The 18,868-nt window shown below is 37.8% G+C and overlaps 1 long non-coding RNA gene across 34 annotated transcripts in view; it reads right to left on the bottom strand.

Annotated features, from left to right (window-relative positions):
* LOC122159351 overlaps positions 1–18,868 on the bottom strand; it is a 369,357-nt gene that overhangs the window by 114,537 nt on the left and 235,952 nt on the right. For 31 of the 34 annotated variants that reach the window (XR_006168484.1, XR_006168510.1, XR_006168512.1 and 28 more), the window contains one exon: positions 316–433. The exons of the other annotated variants lie outside the window; for them this stretch is intronic. This is a non-coding gene — a long non-coding RNA (uncharacterized LOC122159351). The remainder of the gene's footprint in view (positions 1–315; positions 434–18,868) is intronic. 34 annotated transcript variants of the gene reach the window in all.

The raw sequence follows: 18,868 nt of genomic DNA, 5'->3' as shown, positions 1-18,868 counted from the left end.
GAAAGGGAAAGGGAAAGGGAAAGGGAAAGGGAAAGGGAAAGGGAAAGAAAAGAAAAGAAAAGAAAAGAAAAGAAAAGAAAAGAAAAGAAAAGAAAAGAAAAGAAAAGAAAAGAAAAGAAAAGAAAAGAAAAGAAAAGATGGTTGATTACTCCATTAACTCCTGTAAATTTTCTTCTTCCCATGGAGACAGATGAGGTTGTGGCAGATGGAATGAAAGTCAAATGTTTTTGAGGTTTGTGCAGCCAGCCCCTCTTTCAGAAATCCAAAACAGCTAATCTTGAAAGGAAAATGAACATGTAATTCAAATCCAAATACCTGGTGTCACATGTGCAGTTTAAGCTATCGGCCATCAGTTCCAGTCTCAGTAAACCAATCTAGAAAACAGCTTTCTTTCCCATGCTCATTTCTTCTCTTAGTCGTTTCAGTTAAGTAGCTGTAAGGAGTAGTGGACACATACAGATACATTTCTGAGCTCCAGTACGATTCAGCAGATTAATCACAGATTTGGGATTTTAGTCACTTGATCATTAACACCTAGAACATTTTCTGTAAAGGTCTTTTTTTTCTTTCTTTTTTTTTTTACAAACATCACATATCTTATTGAAAATAACCGAGAGCATCTGTGCATAAGAGATTGCTTGCAATTAAAGCAATTACTTTTTACACATCTATGCCAGAACAACAACCATTTGAATAATTAGATTCTTTTGTTGGCCAAAGAGCTCAGAGTTATCCATCTCTCCAGTTGCTGGCCTTTGGTGAAGGTGAGTTGCTCTGTTTTAAAACTTTTATGGGCTACAAGCTGACTCTTAGGACGAATGGCTCCCTTCTCAGATCAGAATCTGAGAATTATACTTGCGGTTGCCATGCCAACATGCTTTCTTTGCTCACACTTCGTTTTGCACTCTGAATGGCATGCCTAATAAAACAGCCAGGACTTTCCATTTTAGTCATCTCAAACGTACATCTGGACTCCATCCCAGATTCTAGGTTTCTTTAGGAAATATTCTAACTCAGTTAAAAATACTGCTCTCAACCATTTTAAGGTGGTTAGGCATAATCTCTCAGTAGCATGGAACTTGAACACAAAGCGCTTTGATGGAGAATCACTATTCTGGTTTTGTGACAGTGTGGAAGACATTATGTTAGATCTGTAGTGCAGAACATGAAGTTGCTTTCCATTAGGCAAGGTACCATCAGAAAATTTAGAAGGAAGAAAAAAAAGAAAAAGGGAACCTGAAACTAGCAAATAATCTATAGACAAAGATGAGCCAAAGAGAGAGCCTGATAATGTATGCCTTGTGGATACATTGCTTCCCTGCAAAATTGTCTGAAGTATGTCTTTGATGACAGTTTTAAAAGTTATCCAGCTAATCTTCATTGTGCTACCAAGATAACTTGTAGCACTGCCTTACTGCAGACACAACCTTGAGTCTTCCACTCTCAGTCCTTGCTTGTGGCAGGGCTAAGCTGCAGGAACATTCTCCCTGCTGCCTGGGGCCATCCAGTAGGCAAGGAACAGACACAGTTCACCTTGTGCCTTACAAAGCCTTGACCCAACCAAGGAAAACAAACAACAGGTTTTGAAGACACTGTAAACTTTGCCCTCACAGCTGGAGGCAGTGAGGAACTGGAAGCCAGCAACAGGGGATAGCCGAGAAGAAAACAAAGTGCTGAAGGTAGACAGCCGTAGCACAAAGGGCTCGTTCTGTGCCTATATAAAGAAGTCTGAGAGTCTCCTACTAGGGAAAAGAAACCAGTAAAGCATTCATTAAAATGAATATCACCTTGGGCAATTATTATTTATGGCAAGTCTTTATAAGCCATTACTCTTCAGATACATTCCAATAAGTCCCCATGTACTTCCCACCTTTCTCCAGTCTGCTAACAGACCAAACATCCTGCAGCAAGTGCCAGTGTCACCATGCCACTCCATGGCAGCAGGCCGTTTATTACACATGTGTAGGTAGGATTGATTTACAGTTTGAAAATCTGCAGTTGAGGCCAGACTACTTAATTTTAGATTATCCAAAGGAAGAAAGTCACACAAATCAAAAGTAAAGCTGCATGTGCTCTACACACTGTCTACTCAACAGTGCCAGTGGTTTTAAGAAGGATGAAACAAAACTGGAAAGCATTAATCTAAAATCTAAGACAATCTAAAATCCTTGTCACAAAATTCCTATGCATTTGATATCTAGATCTTCCTAAATTAAAAGGATTGGAAACAAAATATAAGAGAGACAATCGTCGACATAAATCAATCTCTTTTACTGATAGTGATTGCTGCTTTCCCAGAATTACTCCTACACTCAGGAATTTTTTTAGTTACAGTAATAAAAATTGGGTGCCCTGAACATATCTTTAATGATGCACAACGAGCAAGCATTCAACAAAATATGTAACCACTCTCATTGCTGGTTGGTTCAACAGCATCAAAGCTAGAAAGATTCTTTTTCAAAGATTTTCTCAGATCCTTATTTTCCGATATCATTGCTTGAAACCACTAATGCCAAGGAAATATTGTTATGGTCAGATATATCTCCATATATTCAGTCACTTACAGTATTAGTACAGGCAATAAAAAAAAAGTTGTACCCAAACTGGGTGATTAAACATATTGAGAGCAAGAAGCTGGAATGTACCTTCTTCAGCCATATGCTCTGTGATGGATGCTGAGGAACAGTTTCTCTGGTGCTCTGGGCAATAGGCAGAAAATAAAGATGCTTTCAATTGTGCCATCTTACTCAATACGTCTTCTGCTTGGGCATACTTAGTCACAACTGTCAACTTGATAAAAGTTATTATTTTCCTTGAAACAACAACTGCTTTCAACATTGCAAAATGAAATTTTACTGGATTTTCTTTCATAGCACTGAATGTGAGCACAATGTCCTGGGCATAAATACAAAAGAGACTGCAATTACCTGGCAATATGGCATCAGCTCGAAGAACAGAAAGGAGTTTATTTTCACTTAATTATAGAATTGCACCTGCTTTGTGTTAATTTGACTGGGGGTAAGAGAACGGGAAGAGTTTACCTGCCTTTTTGTCACTTTCTTACATAAGGAAACACTTCGAAGATGTAAATTCATGGTTTTCTAGCGGCCTTTCCAGCAAATGTACTTTATAAGAGAGAGAATGTCATGTGTTTTTTCAAGTTCAAAATGTGTTAAGTTTTAGTCTGGGGTACAACCTATAAAATTACCAAATTTAAGAGATTGGAGAGAGAGTACTTCTCATTATTTGATTAGCAGCAGTGGATGGGGCATTCTTCCTTCAAGATACCTAAAATCTGGTGTTCTGTCTCCTCAGTATGCAAAAGTGCTGTCAGTCAGCCAGGCACGGTTACAATATAAGAATTACTCTTGACGTATGTTAATTGATCTCTATGTGTAAGAACTTAAGGATGTGTCAAGGATATGATGTACACTTCTGTTATATGGAAACCAGAGTCAATGTAACATAATACTGTAATGAATAAAATCAAGGAATTTCTATTTAGAGGGAGAGATACTTTAAGTTTCTATTTATAACTTGTTCAGTGGTTCAAACTGACTTTCCAGCCAATTTCTCATTTATTTATCACACAACTATCTTCTCATACCCTGGTAAGGAAAAGCAGCAAAAACAGAAGTCTTGCAAATGCCTACAGCCATGGTGACAAACTTATGAAAACTGTCCAGAAAAGGAAAACAGCAAATTCTTTGGCAACTCTCATCATTACAGTTCTAGTCTGCATTAAACACAGCATATTTTTGGATGGAAGAGAGAAAGGTAGTAGCAGATGAAATAGACAAAGCAGACCTCTGAGGAGATGATACTCATCACATGTCACTATGACCCACATCTTTGTCAACACCGGAGAAATGGGTTTACAATTTTGCTATGTGGAATGCACACTGAGATAAGGAGATAAATGAGGATGAATTCATGACAGTTTCTAACATTTCTACTTTTCCAGACACAGAAAAGCAATGTGAATGCACCATTTCAATAATCCCACAGCATTAACAGATTCAGTCAATTGTAAAGTACGAGTTGTGTAGCAGACAACCACTTCAGCATGTCACATGGCTCGCTGGCTACAGACAGCTGCTTTCCCTGTGTGTTCTCAATAGATTTCCTCTACTACACCTCCTGAAGTTACTTGAAAGAATTTAATATTCTCACTTCCTCCTAGGTAAATCACTTCTGTGTTTTTCCTCCTGGAGTTTATTGTCTTTCTCTGCATTGTGTTTAGATCGAGGTCAATGGTCCTGGGTTCTGCTTCCTCCCCAACAACCTCAGCCCCCCCATCTCTTTTCCAGTCAGGAAAACCCTTGTGATGGTCAGCAGCAATGTGAAGGGCAGTGATTTCCTCAGTGCCTTCCCGCAGAGCCTGAGTCAGCAGTGCTCCTCATGAGCCTCAGTGCCCTAGCTCCCCAGTACCCTGGGGAAAACAGCTTCTTGTCTGCTGCCTCCTTCCAGAGAAATCCAGTAATTTCCAGTCCAATTCTTAACTCTAGCAGAATGCACTTCTTCACAGAGTGTTAAGCACTATTCTGGCAAATCTGCTTCACATCTTAACCTGAGTTTCTGTCAAGGTACTGAAGTACTATACATAAATGTTCATAAGTCTAACCTTAACTGAATGTCAATCCAGACTGCAATCAAATATAATTTTGCATTCATTTAATAAGTTTTTTTGCTTTAATGTTTTTGCTTGATAATCTTTCTAAATGTTTGGGCTGACCCAGCTTTCAAAATAGTTCCTGTTATCAAAATATGTCATTCTTACACAGTTTTAAATTAGCACTCCATCCTTACCATGCACATAAAATACTGCTCTAAAAGTAAGAAGATTTATTTTACAACTACAAATCTAAGTTTTCAAAACTGAGCATTGATTCTAGTTTCTGATTATCAATATGAGCCAGTTTGCAGCTTCCAAAAAGTGAGCATTCAGTTCTCTGATATCTTACGGAGTTATTGCATCAGTAGTATATGAGCTTTGATCAGTGGAACCTTCTGAGTACAAAATCCACCACCCTGAAGCTGTTGCTTGATAGACTTTATCCTGAAAACTTATTTCTGCATTTCCTGTTTTTAAAAGATTTTCATTTGTTTATTGTGATTTCTTTCTTTTTTTTTTTTTTTTTTTTCTATTTTAAAACTTACTACACATCCCAGATTAGACCAAAAAAAAAAAAAAAGGAAAAAAAAAAGGAAAAAAAAAAGCCCCACAGGACAAAGTACACTCTTATTATCAGGCAGGAAGATATTAGTAGCTTCAGGTGTCCACAGTAAAAATTAAAGAGAAATAATAGTGTAGTGGCAGAAGGTAATTTTTAGTCAGCCTGAAAGCTCTACCCAGGATACTCAGGTCACAGCAATCTCCTGCCTCTTAGGATTCCTGGAGTTCAAGATATTTAACTGCCCATTTGTGATAGAAAGGATAGTCATAGATATTTAACTGCCCATTTGTGATAGAAAGGATACAGCATATGTCTGTACTAATGAGCACACAATTAAAGAACCTTTGAGGCACGCCTGTGGAAAGCATGAGATGTGAATGTTTCTCAGATATAAGAACAAGACTGGTTGACAAGACAAGTGAAATGTGGACAACTGTTGCAAGAGGCAGACAATTCTCATGCAGAGCTGATCAGTGGAAAATGTCTCTTTCCTTCTCCTCCTAGCACAAATTCTGCAGAGACAGACAAGAGCATTCTAGCTTCAAAGCTCCACTTCTATTTACAGCCATGTAATTTACACAGATCAGACAACCAAATGGTAAACCATTAACTGAGGATACCTGCCTTCAATTTCCTCAGTTACGCTTGCATCTTCAGTGGAGCCATCATATGGGAATATTATGCTACAGGTAACCTGCTCTAAGAGGGGGCCATACAGTCTCAGCCCAGATAGCAACTCCTGTGCCATCTAGAAGCAGCTTCATCCCTGGCAATGGGATCTCCAGCAGCCAGAACCCTCAGACAATACATACCTGCTGAATGAAATGCCAAACAAAGAACCACACCTGGAATCCTTCCTTTCTTTAAAGTGCAGAGCATCTTAAACACAGCCAGTGCTAATATTACCATTCACCTTATCTACAGCCCAGAATACAGAAGGCTTCTGCAGGAAACAGGCAACAACCAGCTTTGGTAGTTCTTATCTGAGGTGAAAGATGTGGCTTTGACCATTTAAGCAGGAGCTCCAATGCAGCTAACAGCTATCATCACAATCCAGGACTCTGAATACAAGTGGCTGCAGCTGCTGGCTTCTGTGCTCAACAGACTACTGCTACCACAAACAGACCTACCAAACCCAGTTCTTCAGGAAATGTCAACTCAGAACAACATTCGGTGACTTCTATTAATGCTTTCGTGCCAGGACACTCAGTCTTAACAAAATAATATCACTTCTGAATAAAAGACAGTGCAACGTAAAGAAGTTAACAACAAAATCGTATGCCTCTCTGGGCTTTCAGAAACCACCAAGGTTAAGGTCGGTCTTATGGGCTCCTAACCTAAATTGAAATGTTAGCATCTGAATTTCACTTTAGAAACTTGATCCCTCTGTTTTGACCAGGAGAGACAAGTCTGACTATAGACAAGATCTGCACCTGTATGGGTAAATTAAACAAAACACCAAATGCCTTTCCTGTTCAAATGGTAGAGCATCACTGACACAGTTTCAGTGTGTGTGCCAGTTAGCATTCAGGAGAGTGCTAGGTTTCAGTTAATTCTTCTTCACAGCTCAGGAGATAGTATAGGCAAGAGACTGCTCCCAGAAGTCAAGGGTATGTCTGGAGTATAGGAGAGTTCATTAGTGTGGGCATAAGTAATTCCAGTTGCAAATACTTGCAGAAAGCTTAATTCACTAACATGGCAGCAAGCACCGGATACAGAAGTTTTTCGATGCCTCAGCATATTATCTTCCACCATTCTTGAAGACAGCAAAGGAAAGAGAAAAAAATATAATATTACACAAAGGAAGCTGTTTGTCCTGTATTAGGAACCTTCCATTTTTGGAGAAAAATACATATATAAATTTGCTAATCACAGAACATACGATCTTCTTATGTTATAGAATTACACTTGTGAAATGGAAACACAGCCTCACAGGTGATAAATAGCCAGGGAGAGTGCTCACCAGGCTGATTAAAAATATGTGTACAGATAGCTCAGGGACTCTGAGGATTGAAATCATGAGATACTCCACATGGCAACGTGGTTATTTAAATATATCCTCTTCCACTGGGAGTTCAGCCATTATTCAAAGAGAGGAAGCATATTCATTCCTGAGAGCTCCAGACATGGGACAGTTACGAAAAGCTTTCTGCACAAATGAAGCAAACGTGGCATCCCACAGGGCAACCAAATGGCAGCTTCTGTCACAGTCTCAAAACCAACTGTACCTGAATGGAGACTGGAAGGTAGCTGAGTTCACAGAGTGTGGCATTTACTTGTTTGTTGCTGTCTCTTGAGCGTTACTTCTGCAAGTTTTTTTTACTTATAGATAAAGTTGATAGCATGAAAACAATTAGATTAACATATAAACAGTTGAGCTTATTAATGCTATTAAAATGATAATTCAAGGAAACTGTAGCCATTTCTACAGCTGTTTTGGAAAGTTGCACTTTGGCAGAACATGTTGGATTGTCATTCTAAATGCTTGCACTTCCCATGCTGGTTTCCTGAGGAAGGGCTTGTGAACAGACTTGTTTATTTATTACAGCTCTTTTTTTTTTTTTTTTTTTTTTTTTTTTTTTTTTTTTCCCCCCTCTTAACTGTAGCTGTGGATTCCCCAGCCTTGTGAAAGCAGTCATTAGTTGCCTTGTTTGACCAGGAGAAATGTAAAGAAACTGGCACTTGTCCAGAGAGTTCCTGGAATCTTCTCCAAACTTTGAGTAAGAGCTTAATAAAATCAAATTTAATAGAATTTAATGTATGATCTGTCACTAGACCATAGGTATTTATTTTTTTTTTTAACAGAAGGTAAAAGGAGTGCAACTGTGCTTATTGTTTCAAAGTACAATGGCCGATCTGAATGTCAATTTATTATGTTGGCCCATGACATCAGAGGTGGATGTTGGTGGTATGGCAATAAAGGCTGAATCTTTCCACCAATATTGTTACTCTTTGTCACTGTACAACAGGTGGCAGCAGAGGGGCAATCTGACAGAATGGTGTCTGACATGGAAATGTGGATGAAGCAAAGATATGTCATTGAACTCCTCCATGAAGAAAAAAAATGGTACCTATTGATATTCACTGACACTTGTTGAACGTTTATGGAGACCAAACAGTGGATGTGCACACAGTAAGGCAGTGTGTGATATGTTTCAGCAGTGGCAACTGCAGTATGAAGGACAAGCCATGTTCTGGATGGCCACTCCATCAAAGAAAAAAGTTCAAGACGCAGACTCTAGGTAAAGTGATACAGACTGTGTTATGGGATAGGAAAGGGATGATCCTACTGGATTTCCTGGAATCCAGACAAACTATCAATTTTGACCACTACATTGTGACACTGACTAAACTGAAGGCTTGAACTTCCAGAGTTAGACCAGAGAATAGGACAATCTTTCTCTTGCAACACTGTAACACCAGGCCCCATGCCAGTTTGAAGACTTTGGAGCACACTTCAAGTATTCTTTAGATCATCCTAACACATCTACTGTACAGTCCAGATTTGGCGCCTTCTGACTTCCACTGGTTTGAACCAATGAAAGATGGACTGCATGAGAAACATTTTCCTAGCAACAACATCACCATAGCAGCTGTGGAACATTGGATCACCTCTGCTGTTAGAGACTTTCACAAGCACAGCATGCAGGATCTTGCACAGCTAGTGGTGGTGACTATTTGCTCCTTCAAATAGTGTTATTGTGTTCTTTGTAGCTGTTGTGGCTTTCATAAAACTAAAAAAAAACACATTATTTTCAGAGTGACCTAACTAAATCAAACCCAGATGAAGTTGAGATGGGACTTGCTAAGGTGGATCATCCCTCCACCTGCAGTAAGACTCCAAGGAGCAGATCTTGTCTTCTAAAAAAGAGAACTGGAGGAAAACAACATCAGCTACATCTCATATACCCAAGGCTATTTTTAAGGCAAGCTTCATGACTCTGCCAGCCTAAGGCTGCTATAAACTCCCACAAAAACAATGGACAGTCCCAGCACATACGACCTCCTGCCCCACAGGGGTTAACCTTTTTTCCTGCCCCTCCCCCCTTCTGAAAAACAGAAAGCTACCTATTCTTGCATGTTTTTAAAACAGACGCTCCTATACAAATGCCACTACCTTTTGAGAAAGACATACAGAGCAAACACCTAATGGATTTTAGTCACGCTATTTAATACGCTGTTAGAAGAAGAGCAGATGTTACAGCAAAAAGCTCGTTATGAAGCCAGTACAGTATAAGACATAGTAAAGCACTACCTCTTCAGCAGACATTTTTGCACTTGGCACTGAACACGTGAAGCTTAACAAAATGCTACCTTTCATAGAATAAAAGTCCTCTTTATAGAAAATTATGTCCTTGACAACAACATTCCTCATTTTCTGAACCAAAGCCTGCAATTCTGTTGTGATTTTCAGCCACATCCACCGCATTGACATCTGGTCAACCATTGGTCACCCCTTCAAAGTGCTGCATGCAGCACAGCCATCTGAACTCTATTGTTCTGATTATTGACTTATGATTATGGAGTTCTCCTGTGTTATTACATTTTTATGAGCAAGAGCAAGCCAAAGTGCTATTTATAGTTTCAGCTGGCTGGGAGGACTTAGCCAATTTTGTCGTTACTGACGTTACAGCCCTTCCTTTTGCTTTGGGATATCACTAGCTACGAAAAAGTTGTGAGGAAGCTTTGTTTGTTAGAGAAATAACTTCTATTTGTCCACCTTCTCAAGAAATCAGAATAAGCTGACATCAGTCCAATACTGCATGCTGTGGTATACTAGCATACTGCCTGATATTAGATTCAGTTTAAGATTCTGTTCTTCAGCACAAATCAAGGTCTGGGCCTTGTACAATTTGTGTACTACCTTGCTTGACAGCTTACCATGACCTAGCATGACAGCTGTGGTCATCGGTAATCACTGCCAAAAGGGAGGATCATAGGAATGGGTGGAAAGGAAATCAGACATTCCTGGCAGCTGGCCCACAGCTCTGAAGCTTCCTTTCACCAAACATCAGACTGAAAACAGATTGCAGCTTGCTGAACAGAAAAGTATGGTCTTCCACTTTTCAATCACTTTTCCTTAGTTTAACATACAAATGTCTTCCTTTACCTGACAAAAAAAAGGAGAAAAGGCAAAGGGAAAAACATGTGTTCATCCAGCAGAGTGAAAACAAAGGGACAGAGAATGCTCTGGCTCTCTGGCTTGTTACTGTAATTTTTGTTAGCAAGGGTAGATTAGACAGAGAATGATGGCCCTTGGAAAACAAAACAGAGAAGTGTTTACCATATAATAAAGAGATATAAAGAGTTGCACAACAGAAAATTTTAGCCTTTTTTTTTTTTTTTTTTTTTTTTTTTTTAATGAGTATACTACACAGAAAATATATTACAGTAGACTTTAATATTAGCTTTAACTATTAAAGTTTCATAATTTCAGTGACTACCTACAACTCAATTCCTCTTGAGTGCTTGATTGTCTCTACCTCTAAGGACAATTAACCATTTTGTTTTCTCATAAATAAATCATGTTAACCCAACTAAGTTGTACAGTACTTAGTTCCATAAATTCTTCTCCAAGATATGCAAAACAGGTTCTGCTTGCTTGGCTAAATTGCATCTTTTCTAGATGCAGATGGAAGAGAAAGTAAAAAAGAGGAACAACTACCAACAGGGATTATGAAATAATATGGTGTACAAACCCATTGATATGAAAACAAATAAATAAGATTTAGTGGCTAAGTCCACTGTGGTAGAACTCCAAAGTTCAAGAATTTCCCTGGTTTTCTGGCCTGCCTATAATTTCAAAACAGTCTTGTGAAATCCTCCAGCTATTTGCTCCAGCTGAGTCTGCTTAATTAGAATTCCTGAGCACTTACACATATTTCCTTAACAGCTATTGATACAAATAGTCACTTCAGGAGACAACAGAATATGTAACAAAGACTCTTTTTAACAAAATAGTAGTTATTATAAAACTGAAAGACAAAAGCAATAATAAGACCTCTCCAACAGACATTTGTCAAACCAGGTGCAATCAAGAACATCCCAGAGTTTCTGAGGTTATATTCTCAGGCAGTTTAAAACCCTTTCTCTAACCCCACCGTCACTGCTCTTTCAAGTGAACATACATGCAAAGACATCTTAAGCACTGTGGCAGTGTTGACTTGGAGCACTGTTAATTTCTACCAAAAGGCTGCGGGAAGCATGGTAAAATGATAAAAGGTTTCACTTATTAATCTGTGATGAAAACCAGGCTTCTGTTGATGGAGAGAATGGGGGAAGGGTAAAGATAAGTTTGCCTGTTTAACGCTTGACTCAGATTTTATTTTATTTTTTTTTTAAGCAAGCAGCTGAGCGCATTGCTTCTGGCTGTGTCTTTCTGTAGGTTGAGGGTTGCCAGTGTTCACAAAGCACAAGTTATGTAATGCTCTCCTATCAGGAGACTGAGTTTAAAAACATTTCATGAAGTCTCATGCTGTTCTTGCTGGAATAATTGTTCCTGATAATGAAAAGTATATATCACCCTGATTCCAATGCCTCAGCCTCTCCAACAACAGCATTTTCTGCTTTCCCTCAAACTTCTCTCCCCTCTCTCTCCACCACAATGATCTTTGCTCATTTCTTAAGGACACCATCAGCTTCCCTAACCCCTTTCACTGCCTGTTGTCAGAGAAAAAGAAAAAAAAGGGAGGACATGCAGGTTTTTCCTTCCCTGTGCTTCCAAAACAGACTGTTTTTCCTTGTGTATCATTAAAAAAAATTCTCATGTTTTTTTGTGATCAAAATAAATGCTAGATTTATAATTAAAGTTATATTCATCACATTGACATTGTATTGACAGAGTACCTTTTCTGACCAAATTTTCAGAGCAAAGACAGACTTCACAGCAACCTGCCTCCCAGAAACATATTCACCTCTGATGGAAACATTTGAGGTACTTTTCAGGAAAATTCTGCAACTTCTCACAGAAATAATTACTGGATGACTTATGGAGTACAGAATTGCATTTGCAGTCATTCTGATATCATTAAAATCAATCAGGTACAGATGAGAGCATGTAATTATTTAAAGTATCTTGAGTAGAGAACATAAAGTGGAAAACAGGAAGGACAACTCTCTCTTCCAATACATATTCAGTGTTTTTATGCCAGTACAAGAACATAAAAAAATATTATTCAATATATTTCAGCACATAAATAACAGCAGTTTCCTTCCACGATAAAATTTAAATAGACGAAATTGAAAATTTTCTAAAAGTCACATTGCAGTATGACTCAGAATTAGTATAAACTGCGTGCATTACTTTTCTCATCAAAATTCAGGTTTAAACTTCAGCTACTATTAAGCTATACTTTCCTCACCAGTCTGTCTCCAGCTTAGTTGTGAGTACAGTTAACAAGCAGCTCATTCTTTAAAGAAGAGTGAAATGTGATTCATATCATTGTGCCTAAGCAAACATGAAACTTAGGCCAAAGTATCTCTGGGAGATCTGATCCATGACAGCCAGTAAAAAGGATTCCCATTTCTTTCAACAGACTTCCACACAGATGTTTGGAGCAAGGATATCTGGGAAATATGTGTTTAAAGTAATGATTTACAAGGTACTGGAAAAGAGTACTGATAGAAACCTTCAAAGCACAATTAGATAGATTTACAGATAAAATATCTGTATGTAAATCTCTGTGGATTTCACCATGTATGTTGAAATAAAGGAGATGAAAGGGGAAGAATATGAAAGTTACTTCTAAAACTACAGACAGTTTTGTTATTCTTTCACACAGGTGATTTTTAAAGAGCTTAACTGTTTTAAAGTCATTTTTATTCAAGTATACTACCTTAAATTTCAGGGGTTTTATTTGTCCTTACTATTTAGTTTCCTTTAAAGTTAAAAGTGAGTCCTAGAAATAAGGGTATGGAAAGTTGTCAGACCCTGTTTATCTCAAATTCAGTCTTCAACTCTCATTAGACCTAGCTCACAAGAACTCTTGTTCCATTATTTTGTGGTCTGAAAGGCCTCAAGCCATGTACATGGAGGAAAAACACTTTCTATTTCAATGAAGGGAATACATAAAATTACTATTGAACATGGGAGGATAGACCTTAGTTAAGGTTCTTTTCACTGAACTTGAACAGCTCCAAATATGAGTTATTCTTGCAATTAAACTAACTGATGAATTTATGCCTGTCAGAAGGACAGAAAGATTGATTATCTTTCCAGTTAAAGTGAGAATCAGCATCAGACCTCAAGTGCTCCAGGTTCAAGTTCCTAGCTACAAGAAATACCTTAGAAATGAAGAAAACCACAGCAACCAAAAGTTCCCACAGTTACTCAGACCACAAATCATACAAGCAATTAAAAATTTCCAATCCTATTTCTGTGAGTTATGGGTGAAATCCAGATAACACTGCTTAAATGACCTAGGGACACAAGGCTAAACAAGATCTGCTTCAATTTCTGTAACTATAGGCTATCCATACTAATCTCTTTTTAAAATGCCTAGAATTTTTCAGATCAGAACAGTTACAAAGACGTACTGCTTCTGGATTTCTGCCTACAAAAATCAAACATAGTTCATAGATTCAAATATGGTTCAAAAACTATGTCATCCCAATCTAGTGCTCTGAGAAAAATGAATGAAAAACATGGCAAGTGTCAGCTTGCTGCTTCATGCAAAAGCACTGTGAATGAAACAAGTAAAAGCAGCAGCCGGATAAGCAAAGAATAGAAATTCTGATTTGTGTGGCTTACAGTCAATGAACGTCACAACAGAAGCAAAATAAAATATTTATTGCTACAAGGGTTTGTATAATTGGATTTCTTTTCTCCCTCTAGCATATTAAACTTCAAAATATTAATGAGTCATTTATGTTGCACATGCTTTGCTAAATAATGCCAATTGTGTATGAATCTACACAAAAGAGCAATTTGCTGAAGATTTTTTTGGCTTTGCTAGATACAGAAACATACAAACAGTGCTAATTCATGTACTGGAAAGCACTAACAGATTCTTCAAGCACTAAGTGCTAATACTTAAATATATTTTGAACAAATTCTTTGATTCGCTAAAAGAATTCCAATACAATGTTAGGTAAGACTTGAAAAATTTCCTGGTGCCCTTGAATTACCCTGAATTTAAATAGGTACACAGTAACATATCTTGGCCTAGTGATATTGACACTACTACCAAACACAAGTCACTTCATTGTCAAACTGGAGCGAGAAGAAAAAATGAAATACTGTCATAGAAAACAGAAATTAACAAACCTAGATGCTGACGTGTAAGAAAGCTAGTTATGACTCCACAATCCAGTTTGGTCTGATGATAGATGGACCGCATAGGCAACATTTTCCTAGCAACGATGCCATCATAGCAGCTGTGAAACAGCTCTCCACTGGAGTAGATATTTACTAGCACGGCATGCAGGTGCTTGTTTATTGACAGCAAAACTCCATATCTAATGGTGGTGACTGTGTTAAAAAAGACTGTTTTGTAGCTTAGAATGTGCTGTATCAAATAACGTCATTGTGCTCTTCATAGCTATTGCGATTTCCAGGGAAATAAATAGAAGGCACTACTTTCAGAACAAACTAGCGCGCAAAGAATTTAAGAAACCTTTGTGTCTAGCGATAAGAACAATAGCGAAAATAGCTTTTTTCTGCAAGTTTGTTACACCCAGTATTTCAGCCACTGACATGTTAGGGCTTGCTGCAAGAATTTTCATCACAACAGAGCATATACTAAGTCTCATTCCTACTTTTCAGTCCTAGAAAGTTTCAGTCCTACTTTCTGAAACAGAAGAATTTCACTAAAGTGTCTTCTTCTAAACTGAGGCTTTTGCAAATTGAGAAAGTAGCAATAGAGAATTATCACAAATTCTGTGACTCAATTTATATTCCATGTTAATCACATCAATTTCATGTAGCTATTCAATAAATTATAATGTACTGTTGTATTTGCATGCATGTTAATTAGAGAAGTCTCCTTTTTCATTCAGGACTATACTGAAGTCCTTCTGCATTTCTCAGAAATATGTGCCAAAATAATTTCATTGGTATCTATCAGTTCCCCCCTCTTTGAATATGACTCCATTTAAGAGTGCGAGAAGGAATAGTGGAATCTAACTTTCTTTGAATGATATGGCTGTCTTTGTAGGAAAGACTTACCTTATCTACTTTTACCCATGTAAAAGTTGGGTAGCCTCCACAAAACCTTGTCAAAGATTTATCCACGTTATTCAAGAGATTATTCAAGAGAGAAAATTAGGGACTATCAGAGAGCAATCGTCTCATCCCAAGTTTAGGTCTCTCATATATCTCAGATGAATCACTCTGGACACAGGCTGTTTTCTATTAATGGTTTTTAAAAAGAAGTAAATGACTCGTGCATCTAAAGTCAAATGTAGACCATTAAGAGACGGTGAAACACATTTTACGTCTACTATCAGGTATCCACTTTGGATCAGGCTACCTTATACTGTGCCATGGACTTTCCTTGGCTATGGTGAGAAAACCCACACTAAGTCCCCACCCATTATTACGAAACAACTTATTGATGCCAGTGCCTTCTATTAAGAATATTAAATGTAACAGTCCTTATGGCATGGTGATTCATGAAATTATATTGTTTATAGCATCGCAAACAAAGGAAAATATGTAGTTTCCAAAATAAACTCTGAAGTAGAGCAATATTGGAGAAGTTTGTAAGATTCCAAGTAGTTAATAATAAACAGGATAAAACAGCATGTCCATATGCTGGCAGGACAACGCCTCATGAATCATACACCTACTGTGAACAAATATTTGTTGGAGGGTTTTGTTGGGGTTTTTTGATGTGTCATACTGCATTCATAGGATGATATCTGAGAAGAGAAGATGAGCAATGAAAGAATAAATGTTTTGGATTTTGGTAATAGCCATCTTTTAACCCTTGACTGAATCTGCTCCAAAACCATCCAGTAGTAATCGTGCCTGGTTGCAGTCACATCACAGAGCCAACCAAGAAATAAGAGAATGAACTAATGAATTGGTAATTTAAAGTAATAACCTGGGCACTGAGATTCATAACAAGTGATGGAGAATTTCACAGCCAGCATCAGCCTCACTAGTTGTCTTTCCAAATAATCTAATGATTTTGCGATTGGTAACAGAGAGGCACAAACATTGTTAGATAAGAGACAGCTATCTGACTTTTGGCCACAATGCATCCCATCCCTTCCCTGTAGCATTCAAAACATTTTAACTCTATGAATTAAATTTTACTCAATGAGAACATGGAGTCTCGAAACATCTTGATAAAAATGAAACAGCTAGCTCAGGCACTGGACAAATCAGATCTCCCAAGTCGTTTTTTTGTTGCTTTTTTTTTCTTCCCTCCATTCAATGCTTCTATTGGCAGAAAAATGCTACAGAAGACATTTAACTTATTTTTCTTACTAAAAATATGGTTTTTGCTATAGCATATATTATATTTTTAAATTAATATTTTAAATACTTTAAATTGCCTTAAGTCCTATTTAACATAAATATGACAAATTGCTGTAGATGTCTCTGTTCACTGCAGGGAGTTGAACTAGGTGATCCTTAGGGGTCCCTTCCAATTCAAACAATTTTACGATCCTATGTTATCACAACCTGAGCTGAAAAGGTTGGAAAATGCTGTAATTAAATCACCAATAAGCAAAGGAATTTTACTCATAACACCATATCTGAAGGAAAAATGGTGGTTATAACAGTGTGAATATTAGGAAGTAAAAAGCTACTGTAAACATGGTCTGAGGAGGCTGTTCACATTCAACACCAGGGAAAGATCTTTCTCTTGCGACTCCAGCTGGCTATTCCTCACTGCATTTCCTGTCTGAATAGGAGCGATCACTGCCTGTGAAGCCAGTTAACAGACACAGTATTGCAGGCAAATGGAGAGGGCATCACAAATTACAACTAGAGGAAGGAAATAGCTCCAATTGCTAGGACTATTGCGAATAGCAGGGGGAAGAGCTTGAGTAAAGACAAGGAAGAGATGACAAACTCATCGGTGCAGCAGAACAGTGCCTTGTAGAAGAGGCCTGCACTGAAGCACCTACCTCTGGTGACCACATGACACAACTGGTACACTGAACAGCAAGATTGTGCTCATTTAAATCAGTCAGATTCAAATCAGAATATCTTTCCTAGGCATTTTATCTATACCCTTTCTGAAAGAATGGAGAGAGAATATCAAATAGTTCTTCCTAAATTATCTAGGAGAAGTGGAAACACAGACTTTCCACAAATGCTACAGAACAAAGGAGGCATGGCCACTAGAAGACTACACAAGTGGTTGAATCCATCTGGAAGAAGACATCCTCACGTATGCCCACAATCAGATGAAAAAACTCAAGGAAGAAAGAACAAAGGACACCTAGGAATGACTGCAGACAGCCAATTATGCAACAGCTTGCAACACAGCTGCAAAGATCAGTACAACTTCATGTTGCACGCACATATGCATCGTGAGATAGTGCAGAACGGACATTTTAACAGTCCAATTTTACACAGTTTCCATATGATCCCTCATGGAATACTCCAGCCATTTGAGCATCAGATTACCAGATCCATATGATGAGAACTAGGGAAGTTTCTGAGCTGGGTAATGCTTATTTAATTTCCTGTATAAACACATTTACAGAACATCCAAGAGCTCTCACAGAAAGGACTGTAAACAGCAGCCTGATAGTATTTGCAATGTAAACATGGAGAATGGAAGCCAAATATAAATGTATGCACAGAAAAGTAATACACTTACTGAGAAAAAGAAAAATCTTGAACAAAAATAATTAAGTTGCAGAATAGGATTTAAAAAATACAAAGGAATCTTCACTTTATGAAACTCCACTAGAAGAACAGAAGACCACAGAAATTTCATAGACCATTTCAAAAGTATAAATACAGGTTTCATGAGGTGAAATCTAAGGAAAGTAAGGATAGTCACAAACACAAAGAAGAGAGTCACAAGAAGCTTGTCTGTATTTTTCTTTTGCAGACTCCACTGGGGCTGTTTGCCAGAAAAGTGTAGAAACACCCAAACTCCAAACAGGATATGCAGGCACCCCACAACAAGGTGTCATTAACCAAACATTCTGCAGTTTCTTCAGACAAATAAGGAACTTCCTAGATTTCAAGTTTAGGTTTCTTACTTTTTTAATTCTTTTTTTTTTTTTTTTTTTTTTTTTTTTTTCTTCTCTCTGCATCCCGCAAGCAAGAATTTCGCCCTGTCCTAGATGGATGAAGCCTTAAGAAATGAAGTGACATAGGCATGTTAGAAGCAGCAGATAGAAATCAGTCACTGCATTCAACACATCAGCTGACTAATTGTACCTGAGGAACCAACTTATCCAGTATAGTGATCTATGGAGTCTGTGTTATAGTTCAACTGTTGTCACAGCAAAATACAGCATATTATCTACTTTGTCTTTAACAAGGTGTGTTTCTGTAACAAGAAATATGTATGTACCTCTAGTCCATCTACACAGCTGTACTCAACAGTTACTGTTTGTCAGCAGGCTTCTCTAATCACAGAGAAGAGAGAGAAGAATTCTTCTAAATGCTGTGTGGTTCTGGTTTCCCAAAATAGTTGACCTTCTTTTTTTCGAGGACAGGAAAAAGAGAAAGAGAAAGAGAAAGAGAAAGAGAAAGAGAAAGAGAAAGAGAAAGA

Source organism: Centrocercus urophasianus, unplaced genomic scaffold (genome assembly GCF_019232065.1).
Source record: "Centrocercus urophasianus isolate 14NV4802_14NV808 unplaced genomic scaffold, USGS_Curo_1.0 seq_10, whole genome shotgun sequence".
NCBI lineage: Eukaryota > Metazoa > Chordata > Aves > Galliformes > Phasianidae > Centrocercus > Centrocercus urophasianus.
The sequence above is the reverse complement of the archived record's forward strand: the minus strand, read 5'-3'. Positions and strand labels throughout refer to the sequence as shown.